Raw genomic sequence first — 16,238 nt, 5'->3', positions numbered from 1 at the left:
TAATATACGTATTTCTAAAAATCTGACTAAATTTGGAGATGAGAAGAATTAAATGTGGTGGCTTGTTGGTTTTCTTCTTCCAAATTGAATTCAAGTATAATTCAGGTCAATTTCTTCCAAAAAAGTTATTTTCCTTATATGACCCAAGAAATGATGTCAACTATAAAATTTGTCAGAGAATAAAGCTTTTCAATATTTTTTGTTTGTTTGTTGTTTCTTTTTTGCCATTTGTCTTTTTAGGGCCTCCCCTGAGGCATATGGAGGTTCCCAAGCTATAGGTCGAATCGGAGTTGTAGCCACTGGCCTACACCACAGCCACAGCAACTCGGGATCTGAGCTGCATCATCGACCTACACCACAGTCCAGGGCAATGCTGGGTCCTTAACCCGCTGAGCGAGGCCAGAGATCGAACCCACATCCTCATGGATGCTAGTCAGGTTTGTTAACCACAGAGCCACGACGGGAACGCCCATGTTTTTCAGTATTTTAAAACCAAAGACTTTTGGGGTTTCCTGCTAGTGTAGCAGGTTAAGGATCTGGTGCCATCACTGCTGTGGCTCAGTTCACTATTGCAGCAGGGGTTTGATTCCTGGCCCAGGAACTTCCACATGCAGCAGACACAGCCAAAAAAAAAAAAGGATAAAACCAAAGACTTTCTTTTTGAAGGACCAGCAGGCAAATCAGGTGCAAAAAAAGTTAATTAGGTGGGAGAAACCCTGAGAAATTTCAAAGGAAAGACTATGAAACAAACAAGGAAGAAATAAGAGCTGTTATCTTTAAATTTGTTCTAAAATGTGCACACAGAGTGCTTTGGGGGTTATAGACAAAAACAGGATAAATAAATGAACAAAGTATATGAGCTTTCAGATTTACTCACCACTAAAAAAAATGTATAGTTTTTCATTTGGAAATGGCTGTCATTCATGATACTTCTCAGAGAATAAATTGTGAACACTTTAAGCAAAAGACTAGGTGGTGAAGCTAAACAATTACACTTTAGACAGCTCTGTTTTATCTCATTCCAAAAAGCATTATGTGGCCCACTTTCTATGGACTATTGTTTTAAGACACTAACACTCAGCCTACAGATCTTATACAGGATGCCAGTGGCCACCTACAATACAAGGGACCGGCTTTGCAGTCTGACAGTTTAGGCGCAGGTCCCAGTCCTGCAATATTTACAGCTATGCATTCTAATTACCCTGACTATTGACACATTTTAAAACATAGAGTAGTAGTAGTTCTTACACCTCACAGTAGCACTGTGAGGATTAAATAGAATAGTATGTGTAAAACATGTGGCACAGTGCCCAACACTTAAACTGGATCCAAAAATGTAAGATGTTATAAAAAGAGCACATAACTAATCAGAATAATTAAATAACCTGGGAGGTAGGGGCTCTGGAATAAAAACTGTCCTAATTAAGAGTACTAAGAAAACCAATGAAATTATCTTCCGTAAAACTCACGTACCCTGTACTAAAATAATTTTTATTTATCCAGACTTTAGACAAAGAACCTTGGAAAAAATTGTAGTTTAATCCCAAAGGTGATGGCCATTAGGCTCACTTAGGCTCTTCTTAAAACACAAATTCCTGATTCTGTTCCAAATAACCAGCAACAGAATTCCTAGGATCTGGCCCAAGCAAGTATCTCCCTAAAAGCTCCCCAGGTAATTCTGATAGTGGCCAGGTCTGGAAACACTGTGCTACAGAACACAGAACCTTGGCACAGTAGGCAGGACCTAATGACTGAATGAAGGGATACATCAAAACACTAAAGGGTGATTCTTCTGGGGTCTAAAAAGTTAATCTCCTTTTCTAGAAAAATGAATTGAGACTGTGTTTGAACACAGTCTTTTGGAGAGGTCAGCCAAAACAATCGTCAGAATATAGTTACATCCATTAACGACTACGCACAGCACATACCAACACAATGAGTAAAACAGCTCCCTATGTTTCCCACCAGATCCACCCTATGAAATATCACACTGAACTTATATGGTACCCGGCTTACATGTAATGTTATCTAAGAGTTGACAGACTGAATGCAATGGAAAATGAGTAAGTCTAGAGATATGTAAAGGTGACACATTTGTAATACCTACCTATTTCACTTTAACTTTGAAGACTACTTAGCAACAGATGGTCAAGTCAGTTTTGAAACCATAAAAAAAAATTAAAAAGCTAGTCACATCATTTAAATATATACAACAATCAGATTTGTGTCTCTGGCAATCATCAACTGATTTTATGATAATTATACCACGGGATGCCACTGCTTAATAGAAATACTTTTATTACCATCTAAATGGTAATGTTTACAATAGTCATAGCCATTTTGCTGCAAAAGCATAATTATAATCAAACATTTCCTTTGCAGACCTACTTCTCTGAAGTGTGGTATTATTTATCTTGATCCTTCCCCTCTGAATAATCTCCTCTTAACAAATGGTCCAGGAATCAGCGATTCATCTCTTCAAATATTTGCTTGCATTCAATCAGAATACAGCCCAGTGACATTAAGAACACTTTTCTCTGAAAATAAGACTTCAGAACTACACTGCCAAGGAAGGAGAGGCTGGTTAAATGAATGACCATAGGAAGAACCAAACTCTGGGCATGAAATTGCTGCTGCTGTCATCTTCACCTCATTCCAAAATAGTGTTACAGGATGCAACACTTTCTACAGTTCACTCTCCACCCCCGAAAGCTACATCATCTAGCATGAACGATAATAATATATAACACACTAGAAATTTTAATCATTTTCCCCCCTTAGAAAATGTTTGCAATTTTTTCCTAAGACATTGGATGTATCACAAATGATAGCTTCTAGTGTCATGTTAATTATGTCCCTCCAACATGTTATTGTGAAAAATTTCAAACATATAGCACAGCTGAATTTTATAGTGAACACCCGTACACCTACCACCTAGACTCTACCATGTACATATTACTATACTTGTTTTATCCCATTTCTTTTTCTTTTTTTTTTTTTTTTTTTTTTTTTTTTTTTTGTCTTTTTGTCTTTTTAGGGCCACACTCACAGCAGAGGTTCCCAGGCTTGGGGTTAAATTGGAGCTGCTGACGCCGGCCTACGCCACAGCAACACCAGATCTGAGCCTCATCTGCAACCTACACCACAGTTCACAGCAATGCCGGATCCTTAACCCACTGAGCAAGGCCAGGGATCGAACCTACCACCTCATGGTTCCTAGTCAGATTCATTTCCGCTGTGCCACAACAGGAACTCCACTTTATCGCATTTCTACACATCTCTATCTGTCATCAACCCACTTCTTTTGGATGTATTTCATCAGTATACATCCTAATAATGACTCCCCTAAATAATTCAGCATGCATATCACCAACTGGACTTCGAAGACTTCTGAGGTTGAATTTATACATAATAAAAAATACAAGTCTTAAGCATGTATTTGCTAAACTTTGTCTAGTGCTAACACCTGTATAAATCTAACCCTACCAAGATAGGGAACCTTACCCAGAAATACATTTGCTTTTAAAATACTTTGTAGGACACCCCAAAGACCACAATTTTCTTGTGTTTAAATGGGGAAAACTTGAGAAGTTCCTGTCATGGCTCAGCAGTAATGAATCTGACTAGTATTTATGAGGATGCAGGTTTGATCCCTGGCCTTGCTAAGTGGGTTAAGGATCCAGTGTTGCCGTGAGCTGTGGCATGGGATGTAGCTGCAGCTCAGATCCTGAGTTGCTGTGGCTGTGGCTTAGGGCAGCGGCTACAGCTTCTATTGGACCTCTAGCCTGGGGCCCTAAAAAGAAAAAAAAGAAAAAGAAAAAGGGGGGAAAAAAAGACTATATTTGCCAGTTGAAACAAAAACCATCTAAAGACATTTTCTTTTAACAAGATCATTTTTGTCTCTAGACTCTAAAAGTATCTGACATTCAGGGGGAAGAGAAGGGGAAGACTGTGAAATATTTGGTTGGAATTTCACTTTTCCCCCCAAAAGAAAGGCAGCTCTGATAAGATTTTCACATATCACCCAGGTGTCCAAAACCATCTCTCTGCAGTGGGACTGGGCACTTGAAGTTTAAGTCGCAGAAGGTATTCTTATTCCCTGGATCATAATCTTCAAGTTGTCTGGGAAAAGCACTGGATCACTGACACTCCTCTTATGCACTGAGGTTGGGTTAAGAAAATACATCTTTGAGAGAAAAGTAGATCGTTTTTCTGTATGAATTGTTAGAGGAGTATCTAGAAAAAGCTTCCTCTAAAATGCTGAAATCTTTTAAACCTATGAGCAGTGTGTCTGCGGTCAGGTAAGATGTGCAGCAGAACAAATTACAGAATATAATCCTGACCTGAAACTGTACAAAGGAGAAAAGACAAATCCTTCCACCATTCGAAAAATACATTAAAAAAATAAAATTTAGGGTTAGGATAGAGTGAGGAATTTCCAGAAGAAAGTAAGAGTTTTTTAAAAAAGAGAGAAATGAATAATCCTTGCCAAAGGTTGAAAAATCTGCCTTGGACCCAAAAAGGAAGAACTGAGGTAAGTGCTAATGATGGCTGCAGCACAGAGGGGAAAATGCAGCACTCCACACTATTTGGGATTTTCACCCCAGGAGACCAAATAACAGGAAATCACACAGATGTGTCATTCAAACACATACCCAATTCACAAATCTGAAGGAAAAGGATTTTGCTGCTATAGAAAGCTCTTTGCTATTACGAAAAGCAAACAGAATGTGTAAACAGCACGAATAGCAACATTTTCCTTAATGAGATCTACTTAAAATGGTGTCTGAAAACACTTAATTCACACTCAACTGGATACTACTAGAACCTAACAGGTAGTCAATAAATACTTTAAGTAAATTTAAACACGAAAAAAAGAAAATAATTTAAGTGAATTTATTCTAAAATTCATAAAAATAGAAAACAGCACTTTGAAAAGCTGAGACATTACCTAATAAATATGAATCCAATGCTCATATGCCAGGCACTAAGCAAAGATGAAAAAAACTCCACTCCCCCCCCATGCTCTTGTTAAAGGGATGAAGGACAGTGACAGACTACACGGGGTGCCCAACCCATAGCACAGTACGTGCCATAGGAGTCTACGCATAAAACATCAGGTCCACTAGAAGGTCTCTCCCTCCATCATTTTTCCAATGGAAAAAGAACTTAGTAACATTTCAAGTATCTCTGTACGAGCAAGCTTTTAGGTGACTATACATATCAGCATTAACAAAAGAAGAAGTAAGATTTATATGTGCATTGCAACATATTCATGACATAAATGCTAAGCCAAAATATTGTTGGTACCAGCATCCCTGACCACACAGTGAAAGGTTAACTGAAAGCTCATAAATTAAATTGACAAAGATCAAGCTAACAGTAATTCTAATGAAAAATAAATTAAAAAGAGAAGCTCAATGAAAAACCAAGATCAACTGAGACAATACTTATGATGCATCCCAAATAAGCACCTTGCTGAATACTGTAGGAATCCCCATTGTGCATATGACATGTAAGAAGCTTTGCACTGGTGCCAAGTTTCCCACAACAGAATTTCCTGGGGGGAAAAGACATTAGAGACATCAGTAAACTCTAATGTTGTGCTAGTTTTGGTTTATGAATACCGTGTCTTAGTAATTCTTAATAATTCACTTGGTAGGTTATTAATAAGCAGCTTTCAGGCATAGGAAAGTATGAACAACTATGAAGTAATAAGAATTGAAAAAAGGAGCTGCACTTTCAACAAGGAGGGCAGGGTAGGAGCCATACTTTGAGGATCATTGCATTAAAGAAGCTCAGAAGAGGAAATTTAATTCTCCAGCAGGTAGAAGGCATAAGGGAAAAACTAACACTGAAACATTAAACTGATGTAATAATAAACTAGCTGAGTAAGGTATTTCAAAACCTACTTGATGTGTACAGGACCCATGAAATTATGCTTGGAAACTACAGTAAGAAAGCTACATGCAGGGTTCGTTCCTTCAACTCAAGGAGTGCATCAATCCTTTGCTATCTCAACACATTCTCAGTCTTCAAAAGCTTAGAAAGGGAGAAAGGGGAGAATTCTCTAGGAGCTCAGCACTATTTAGGGGATAACTTCACCTCATTTTGCCTTCTATATATCAGAGATATCTACAGTTAAACATGCTTTTACATAGTCAACCTGCAAGCATTCCCTTTTGGAATGGATATTGAAAGTAAAATATAACAAATACGTACTTTCCCCCTAATTATAAAGGTTGGCAAGAAAACTTTCAAAAGCAGACTTACTGAGTAGATAAACCAAAGGGAATATATTTACTCTGCATTCCTAAAAGTTGTGAAAGTCTCCTTCTCAAGGTTGGGGCCCCTCGTGGTATTCACTACTTCATGATGATTCAGTTTTTCAATTTTCTAATTTGAATAGTAAGAAAAAACTATCCAAATTCATTGGTAAATACCTTGAAAATGCCCAGATATCTGAAGAGAGGCTAAACAGTTTACTACCTCCCCAAAAAGCCCTTTTGAAATAGATTACTGGTTCCACTGTAGTTCCTGTTTGTGACGCCTAATGACTTTTCACTTACTTTTGCAACCCTATGACTGTCACATCTTATTTTATAAGAATTCCATCACAAAACAGAAAAGTTCCAATTTAAAGTAGTGTAATAATGATTGCCATCCTCAAGAATTCCTAATAATTTCTCAAACTATAGATATACTAGATTGTCCAAGAAGAGTTGTATTTTAAAGAATGCAAAGTGACTTCTCATTTCATTATAACACATTACTTCACTTTAGGAAAAGCATAGGCAATTCTTGATCGATTGAATTAAGCTCATGAGTTGAAACAGACTGTATTACATGCACTTCAGGAACACACTTCAGGATTCTTCTTTTTTTTTCTTTTTGGTTATTCTCTGGCCAGAACATATTTCAGAGTTGTTGTTTTTCCCAACTCACTAAAGAATAACATACTACTACAGAAAATGCTAAGTTTTTATTTCCCTTTAATTCTTGGCCCATTAACACAGTGAAGTTAGTTTGCTGACAAAGAAGAAAAAGTCCACATAGAATATGCTGGAACATTTCCTATAATCAGTAACATAAAAATACTCATGGAGTATAGAAATAATGAAGGGTTTGTGAAAACAGCAAAAACAGGACACAGATGTAAGCAATAGGTCTGGACAACATGCATCCTGGGAAGCAGAAAGCTCACAAAATCACCACAGCGATTAAAAAAAAAAGGCTTATGGAATATAAGATTAGAAAAACAGGAAATGCAAGTCAGTTTTTTGTTTAAAAAAACAAAACAAAACAAAAAAACTCCCAAATCACAAATTACTCAATATTTGTTAAACCAGCTCTAACAAATGCCACTAACTGAACATTAGGAAAATGTCATACATGGGCACAAGTATCTTATAACCTCCTAGAGGGAGCTACAAAGCAAGATGTCATCCCAGGAAATGCAAACTATATATGGAGAAGGGTAGAAAGAACCACTGTGGACAAGAAATGTAAAAGCAATTGCTAACGTGTAGTCTGGGGCTACTATGGGAAGGCATAATATTCACAGAAAAGAAAAGGAGGTCTCAGTTGCAAAATCACCACTGAGGGAGGAAACATGATATTCACTACCTGTAGACATCCAATGGCCATAGGTATACATATATGGAAAAAGGGGAGGTAGTTTACAATATTGAGATCAAATTACCTGGAGGAAAATTTCAGCTGTCAGGGGAAAAAAAAAAAAAAAAAAAAAAAAAAATTCCTGAAGGAAAAGATTATGTCTCCTGCCGGTACCATCAGAAGTTTAAATTAGAACTATGGCAGTAAATGTGGAAATCCCTCCACCCCCATCTAAGCAAGGGCTGAAACCATGGGTTTAGTTTATATGACCTAAAAAGCTGTAAACCTTAAAGCTCTCAGTACAACATGGCTCCCAATACTCCATAGGTGACCAGCAACTGTATTAATGCTAATCCCTTCATCTACATACTGCTTTACAGTTTAGAAAGTGCCTTCACTTTCATTCCTCAACAGCAACCCCTTTGATGGTAGAATCACAGTACTTTCACACAGCTTGTAGTCTGTAAAGTACTTTCACACACTGTGTTATTGTACAGAAGAGACCAAGGAGGTTAAGGAGGAGGAGATGGTAGGTAAGGGGCCTGGACAACCGTGGGACTCTATTCAGTCAATTCAATAGACACTTCTAACCTTTAAAAGTTCAAAGTACAACACTCTAGGGGGAGCAGCCTCATTCAGACAACTATACAGGATAGCACTGAAGAGTCTCAGTGGACCATTTCTGCCTCGATCTCCGTCCCCAAAAACAGGGAAACAGGTAACAGGTCGGAACAAAAGCCTGATCTAGAGTCACGCAGGGAGTGTTGGTGGGACGGACTTGCCCCACTGCACCTGCACTGTACACCCAGAAGTGGCTGAATCCTCTGTTTGGGAGGAAAATCCTTGCCATTCCCGCTTCCCTCTCACTATTCCCCACCCGGGCGTTCCTATGGCTGGTGGTCCTTTCTCCCTGGAACGGCGAGGCAGTCCCCTCTCCCCAGGCCCTTACCCATTTTCCACATCAGGCCTCCGAGGTAGGAGAACCCGTTAGCCCTGGCTCCCAACACCTAACCTCTCTCTGAGGCGACTCTTGAGCCTAAGGCACGTTTAAGTCGCCGGGGGATGATCTGTCTCCCACTCGTGCCGCCCGAACCTCAAACTCCACAAAAAGAAACCCTCCCAAAGCGTTCTCCCATCTACCCCTGGGCACCACAAGAGGAGCACCCCTAAATATCAGGAGCCTACCAGGAGCTACCTGCCTCTCACCTGGATCCCTTTCGCCGCGGCCTCCTCAGAAGGGCGACCCCCAACAACCTCCTCCGGTCGAGAACCCCCTAAAGGGGGAACACCCTCTTCCAGGAACCTCTCCTGGCGCCTTCAGCACGGGCGTCTCTGGAGAACCTCCGGGCTGTTTTCTGGGCTCTGCCCAACGCCACCCACCTCCCAGGCCCCGTCCCGGAGCCTCCTCCGACCCAAGTCTGGTCTCGCCGCCGCACTCAGGCGGCTGTTCTCCCTCACGGACGTCCCCAGCCCTAGGGCTCCCCCCCGCTCCGCGTCCCCAGGGGCTTCCCGGAGCAGCGCGTCTGGGCTGCGGCACTGACTTTCTCCAGCTCCTGGGCCCACCCGAGGGAGGGGGCGGCGGCGGCAGGGCTACTCCTTTGTGACAGGTCCGAGAGAGCGGTAAAGATGGACGCGAGGCCACCGCGCTGCCATTACGTACTGGGCCCACCCCCGCTTCGTACCGCCCGGGCCCTCCCTCAGTCCCCCAGGAAACGCCCCTTCCTCGGTGGCAACCCTCTTCTTAACAGCCAATCATCTTTCAGGGGTGGCATCACGTGCCGTCACGGCCCCGGCCCTCCCCTCCGGCGAGAGCTGGCCAATCCCCTTGCTGAGGTGTGAATGGCCCAATCAAATCTTTCCCGCTAGCATTCCAGGCACCGGATTTCCAGCTGTCTCCTGGGGAGGAGGAGAGGGGCGGATTGGGTTACGCCGCCGGAAGCGGGGCGGAACTTTGTTGTGGCGGTGAGGAACAGGAAGCCCTGAAGGGTCAGAAGAAATATAAAAGCAGAGGCTGTTTTCTTTCGGTTTTTTTCTTTTTCTTTCTCGTAAAGAGCGAGCGGCCTTTGTGGTGGCGGTTTGGGGTGGGCGCCGCCGAGGTGAGGGGGTCTCGCCTCCCGCACGCTGGTAGGTGAGTGCGGCCTGGGCCCTGGCCGGGTAGGAGACCTGGGCTCCAGTCTCCTTGTTGAGGAGATGGGGGGCTGCCTCTGCTGTGAGGTCTAGAGCCAGGCCTGTTCTCAATCTGTATACTCGCCCAGTGTTCTGAGTCACTGGGGCCCGGGACTTGCGGGGCCCAGGCTGAGGGAAGCCGAGGGAGTCCGGCGGGAACGCCTCCAGGTGCTGTGGGGGAGGATCCCTACCCTTTCAAGCGGTCCTGGGACTTTTGGGCCTCTTCCCGGCCCCCCTCTACCTTTTCTACCAAGTGGGGCCACCCCGGTTCCAAGTGAGGAGCCGGCTCTACCCCGAGGTCTTGGAAAGGCTCCAGCCTTCTCGGGAGATGTGGAGGTGCCTAGTTGAAAATGATTGAATCACAGAATCAGTGTAGGATGGGAAACGTTAATTATGTACCATGTACCATTCGCTGTGCTCAGTGCCTTTTCTTCTAATAGAAAACAAACAGGTGTGCTCGTTTTGCGGAAAATTTAGGAAACTAAGACCGAGCGTTGAAGTGACTCATTTGAGAGTTGCTGGTCCATGTGAAAGTCAGCACGCACGGCGGGAAAGAGGGAGACCTATTTGTCCGTAGCACTGGTTCTTAAACTCGTAGAAAACAAGAGGTCTGTATCCCTAAAATACAGATTCTCAACTCCACCTCAGATTGACTGACTCAAGTTTGAGTGGGACCTAGGAAGCCAGGGGCGGGTCTGGTGGTCAGAATCCCCAGTGACTTCTTGGGTACTACCTGTTAGGTAAGATTTGTTGATAATTCAGCTGTGTGACTAATTGATGTGTTAACAAGGACCTCATTAAATGGTTTGAAGGGCACTGCTTCAGAAAATCTTGAGAAGAACTAGTGTGTAGACTCCTTTTTGATTCAAGAAATTAAACTGAGACAAAGGTAGCTTTTATAGCCTTTCAAATAGAGTTTGAGATTAACAGTTTGTAAGGGTCCGAAGGTAGAGGCTGCCCAATTATCTTTCTCACCTGAGGTCTTGGCGCCTTAACTCCCTGGGGAAATCCTTTCTGGCTGTATCAAAGTAAGAATTATGTCAGGAGTTCCCGTCGTGGCGCAGTTGTTAACGAATCCGACTAGGAACCATGAGGTTGCGGGTTCGGTCCCTGCCCTTGCTCAGGGGGTTAACGATCCGGCGTTGCCGTGAGCTGTGGTGTAGGTTGCAGGTGCGGCTCGGATCCCGCGTTGCTGTGGCTCTGGTGTAGGTCGGTGGCTACAGCTCCGATTAGACTCCTAGCCTGGGAACCTCCATATGCCGCGGGAGCGGCCCAAAGAAATAGCAAAAAGACAAAAAAAAAAAAAAAAAAAAAGAATTATGTCAAATAGCAGTATTCCCCTTTACGTTATAAGAATTTTTGATGTTTTGGTTAGAATTAAGTTGCTGCTTCAGAAATTGAATACCGTATATCTGATAAATGAAGTAATTTAAATGCATGATTCAGCCATAGACTCCTTCACAGTTTAATTTTGTCTTTGCGGCAGCTAAATTAAGCAATTTCAGTGTGCTCACTGTGGATCATCTTTTAAACATGCTTTGTCTTCATTCTCAAATATGATCAGTTTCACTCTTTACTGTAGGATATATTTAACAGATTATTCTGTCTTTGATTTTTTGCATTTTCATCTTGAGGAATGTAACTGTGGATTTGTTTCAGTTTGGTGTTTCATTAGTTTGTGGATTAGTGTCTTTCTTTAGCTCTGTAAAATTCTCATTTTATATTCATATATTGCTTCTGCTGTGTGTCTTCTCTACTGCTCTAATATAGACATTTTCACTCTCTTTTTTATGCCCCTTATTCTTTATTTTTCTATGCCACATCCTGGATAATTCTTTATTAATTCTTTTATAGGTTATTTTTAATCTCTTATTAAACTCATCCATTGCAATCTCTCTCTCTCTCTTTTTTTTTTTTTGTCTTTCTGCCATTTCTTGGGCTGCTCCCTCGGCATATGGAGGTTCCCAGGCTAGAGGTCGAATCGGAGCTGTAGCCACCAGCCTACGCCAGAGCCACAGCAACGCAGGATCCAAACCGCATCTGCAACCTACACCACAGCTCACGGCAACACCGGATGGTTAATCCACTGAGCAAGTGCAGGGATCGAACCCGCAGCCTCATGGTTCCTAGTCGGATTCATTAACCACTGCGCCACGATGGGAACTCCTCTCTTTTTTTTTTTTTCTTTGTCAGCTTCACCCATGGCATACAGTTCCTGCACCAGGGATCATATCTGAGCCACATTTGTGATCTGTGTCTCAGCTGTAGCAATGCTGGATCCTTAACCCACTGTGCCACAGCAGAAACTCCCCAACCATTGCAATCTTAAATTCAGTATTTGTATGATTTTGTTACTGAGTTCTACTTTTCAAATGTGCCATGCCACTGTCTTACAGTGGTTTTTTGTTTTGTTTTGTTTTGTTTTTTAATTTTGAGGCTTGGTTTTTATTTCTTTAAACATGGTGAACATAGTTGTTTTATAATCTATATGTGTTAATTCCATTGTCTGAATTTCCTTTAGGCTTGTTTCTGTTGCCCATTATTCCTGCTTTTTTTCTCACCATTTCACCTTAACCTTGGTGGTATAGTTCTTCAGGCTACCATATTAAGATGGAAAAGGAGGTGGTTATCTGACTCCACACACCCTGCTTGGGTGTCTTGTTTTGACTTTTGTTTTAGTTGCCTCACAATGTCACCAAAACAGCTTTTTCCTGATCTTAAAGATCAGAGAGATTCTCAGGATGAAAACCAGTTTGAATATTTGGCTTAATTTCTGGTTTTCACCTTGTCTTGGATTTTGGCCAAATTCTTTATGATCTTGTTACCTTTTCTGTTTAAGAATTATTTAAAAAATTTTTTGCAGTTTTATTTATCATAGAGGCTAGGGGATTGATCTCAATTACCTAGTCTGCTATTTCTGGAAATAAAAGCCCCCTTTGATTTTAGACTGTGAAATTTATGATTTCAGGCAGTCTTGAGATAAAGATTGTTTTTCATCATATACCTAAAATTTCCACCACTTTTCACTGTGTGGTGTCACAGATGCTATCAAAACTGTTTCCCTAGTGCTTTTTTCTAGTCTTCCTTTTCTGAACTCCTTAGTGCTTAACTTCTGTTCTGTTAGAGCATTTAACCTCATTCTACATTTCCTTAAATTGCTCATGTACCATCCTTAGCTCTTTTAGTCTTTTAACAAGTTTCTCACTTGCTGAAAAGTAGTGCTAGTTTATTACCAAGCACTGTGCCTTGCATGTAATAGGTTCCCTATAAAGATTTAGTTCAAAAATACAACTGAATGAGCTGGTGGGCCCTTGTATGTTTGGTGTAATGCAAAGCTTTTTAAAAAAATTTGGTCTTACCTTAAGCCTAGAGGGTAGGGTGGAAGGGAATATGATTTATTTTGGGTGAGGTTCCAGAGTCAGCCCAGATGGCAAAATAATGTATGATCAAAGCTACCTGTGAAAATCTTTTAGGGAGGCACCATGTTGGATGTAGGTATACCAGCAAGCACAATCTTAACATGGCCAGGTTTTCCTTCAGCTTTGAAACAGATGCTGTTTTTCTTTGAGCCCAGATGAAATAGTGAGTTTGCATTTAGGAATCACAATGTGTAAAAAATAACGACTAATATTAGACTCATACATTGTGAGGGCAGTATTGATACTCTGAGAGGTACACATGAATTGGACAGCTGAGGATCAGCTAAGGAAACTAATATTTAAGTTCTCTCTTTTTTTTTCCCAGTGGATGAATGCAAGGTAAATGCACATATGATGAGACGCTGTTCTCGTGCTAAAGAAAGATAAATGTCTATTTAGCTTTTAAAAAAAACCAAAAACTTTTAATTGCATGTGTTTTTTAGATACCTAGACAATCAGAAGTTTACTTCAAATTGCTCTTTATAGTAAATATTCTAAATATGAATTACATTGATAATGTTGTGTCCTTATTTTTAGATTCTTTTGCCCTGTTCTGCTAGAGGAGTAGGTTAAATAAGCCTCAGTGTTAAGGTAGTGACAGAAGATTACCTTGTCTAGTGATAAGTGCTAACAGAGTGCTTTCTGTTGGTAGATGTCACTGTCTGAAGTTTTATACTCTAGGGAAAGTTGGCTTGATCTAAGTTACTGTAGCTTGGTAGAAGTGCCTTTTGGCCAGAAAGCAGTCTTTATTTGGAATATATTTGAATTTGTCAGATGGCAAATTCCTCCTATTTGTGGTCCTGCATTTTGAAATCCCATGTGACTTGAACATCAGGATAAAAATGTTAGAGGAGCAGTGCATAAGTATATTTAATGACAAAAAGAAAGTGGATTAGCCTTTTGTTTTTGCTCCCCAAAGGGAAGCTTTAGAACTCCATGAAACTGATCTTATCCTGCCTGGTGTATTTTTATACAGGGTCTATCTAATGTTGGAATTTGGAGGGTATGGTGGCCAGTGATGTAAAGACTTAAGTAATCTGCCATCGTAAAATTCCATTCCACAGGAAACCAGATATCATTAACTTGTATCATGGCATGACTTAAATGGTGTAATTTTTTTTCGGTTCAGCAATGATAATGATTTGGGGAGCAGCAGTGTAAATTTTGTTTCTTAAAATTTGTATAGCATGCTGTATATGAGCCCATTCTGTCCAACCTGGAAATTATATACTGTAGTCTCCAAACACAGTAGTGCAGTGATCACCATTTACTTCAGCTTGAGATATTAGAACTTTGTTTCTTTGGATGTCAAGCAAATTCAAAAACTATGCTGCTGTTGTCATGCCTGCAGCATGTGAAAGGTCCCAGTCCAGGGATCAAGCTGGTACCACAGCAGTGACCTGAGCCGCAGCAGTTACAGTGCCTGATCCTTAACTCATTGTACCACCAGGGAACTCTGAAAACTTTTTTTAAAAATTTCTGTTAGTTTGACATTTTTAAGTTGAGACAAAGTGACTTTGGTATGGCTTTGGTTTTCTATGAATTCTCCATTTGAAGCAATTAAATAATCCTTTTTAAAATAATGTAATGTTAAGTTTGACAGTTAAACTTGAGTCAACATGGGAAGGGGGTAAAGCTGTGTGAGTAAAGGAAAGTTGATAGCATTTATTCTTTCTAAAATGAAACACAAAGAAAAAGAGAGGAAAAGAGACTTGTGGAAATTTAGTTAGGCTATAGGAATTAGAAATAAACACTTTAATTTCTGGTTTCTCTGTCTACTTCCAGAAGAAGGTAAGTAAGTTGGAGGCACTCATCACCTTCCTATTGCAGAATAAACAGTCAGTGAATATTGGACTCTTCAGAGAAGAGTGCTTTGTGTGGGAGATATTTTATTGCTTAGTATAAGAGAGCATTTTTTTTTTTTTTTTTGTCTTTTGTCTTTTTTGCTGTTGTTGTTGCTATTTCTTGGGCCGCTCCCGCGGCATATGGAGGTTCCCAGGCTAGGGGTTGAATCGGAGCTGTAGCCACCGGCCTACGCCAGAGCCACAGCAACGCGGGATCCGAGCCGCGTCTGCAACCTACACCACAGCTCACGGCAACGCCGGATCGTTAACCCGCTGAGCAAGGGCAGGGACCGAACCCGCAACCTAATGGTTCCTAGTCGGATTCATTAACCACTGCGCCACGACGGGAACTCCTAAGAGAGCATTTTTAAAGTCAGTTGAAATTAAAGTAGCCAAAGTTCTTCTTGGAGAAAATATCAGTTATCTAATAGAGTAATGGGATGTAGTCTTTGATCCTGTGTTTCCTATTGCACAAATCGTATAGTGTTTGAATAGGACTCCCTATGGGATGTAGACACTTCAGTGGATCCTTTTTTAATATCTACCATTTTCTATAGTTTACATTGGACTATATATATATATATATATATATATATATATATATATAATTTTTTTTTTTTTTTGTTCTTTTTGTCTTTTCTAGGGCAGCACTCATGGCATATGGAGGTTCCCAGGCTAGGGGTCTAATCTGAGCTGTAGCCGCCGGCCTATGCCAGAGCCACAGCAACACCAGATCCTCAACCCACTGAGTGAGGCCAGGGATCGAACCTGCAACCTCATGGTTCCTAGTCAGATTCGTTAACCACTGTGCCACGACAGGAACTCCTACACTGGACAATATTTAAGAATATCCATGTGAGGAGTTCCCGTCGTGGCGCAGTGGTTAATGAATCCGACTAGGAACCATTAGGTTGCGGGTTCGGTCCCTGCCCTTGCTCAGCGGGTTAACGATCCGGCATTGCCATGAGCTGTGGTATAGGTTGCAGATGCGGCTCGGATCCCGCGTTGCTGTGGCTCTGGCGTAGGCCGGTGGCTACAGCTCCGATTCAACCCCTATCCTGGGAACCTCCATATGCCGCAGGAGCGGCCCAAGAAATGGCAAAAAGACAAAAAAAAAAAAAAAAAAAGAATATCCATGTGAGAGCATTCTTCTCTGCTTAAATTCTCAAATCCTCTTCATGATTGGTTTATT

General features: G+C 41.3%; 2 protein-coding genes across 5 annotated transcripts in view; one reads left to right on the top strand and one right to left on the bottom strand.

Moving 5' to 3' along the window:
- Positions 1 to 9,327, bottom strand: part of RSPRY1 (ring finger and SPRY domain containing 1) — a 50,415-nt gene extending 41,088 nt beyond the window's left edge. Inside the window, exon 1 of one of the 2 annotated variants that reach the window (XM_021093906.1) lies at positions 8,824 to 9,327. The gene's annotated coding sequence lies outside the window, so the exon portion shown is untranslated. The remainder of the gene's footprint in view (positions 1 to 8,823) is intronic. The other variant, XM_021093907.1, reaches the window with a different exon arrangement.
- FAM192A (family with sequence similarity 192 member A) overlaps positions 9,452 to 16,238 on the top strand; it is a 56,192-nt gene continuing 49,405 nt past the window's right edge. Inside the window, exon 1 of one of the 3 annotated variants that reach the window (XM_021093905.1) lies at positions 9,452 to 9,579. The gene's annotated coding sequence lies outside the window, so the exon portion shown is untranslated. Of the gene's footprint in view, positions 9,746 to 16,238 lie in introns of all 3 variants that reach the window. The other 2 variants (XM_021093902.1, XM_021093903.1) reach the window with 2 other exon arrangements.

Source organism: Sus scrofa, chromosome 6 (genome assembly GCF_000003025.6).
Source record: "Sus scrofa isolate TJ Tabasco breed Duroc chromosome 6, Sscrofa11.1, whole genome shotgun sequence".
Classification (NCBI taxonomy): Eukaryota; Metazoa; Chordata; class Mammalia; order Artiodactyla; family Suidae; genus Sus; species Sus scrofa.
Note: the sequence above shows the minus strand (reverse complement) of the source record. Positions and strands in the feature narration are given on the sequence as shown.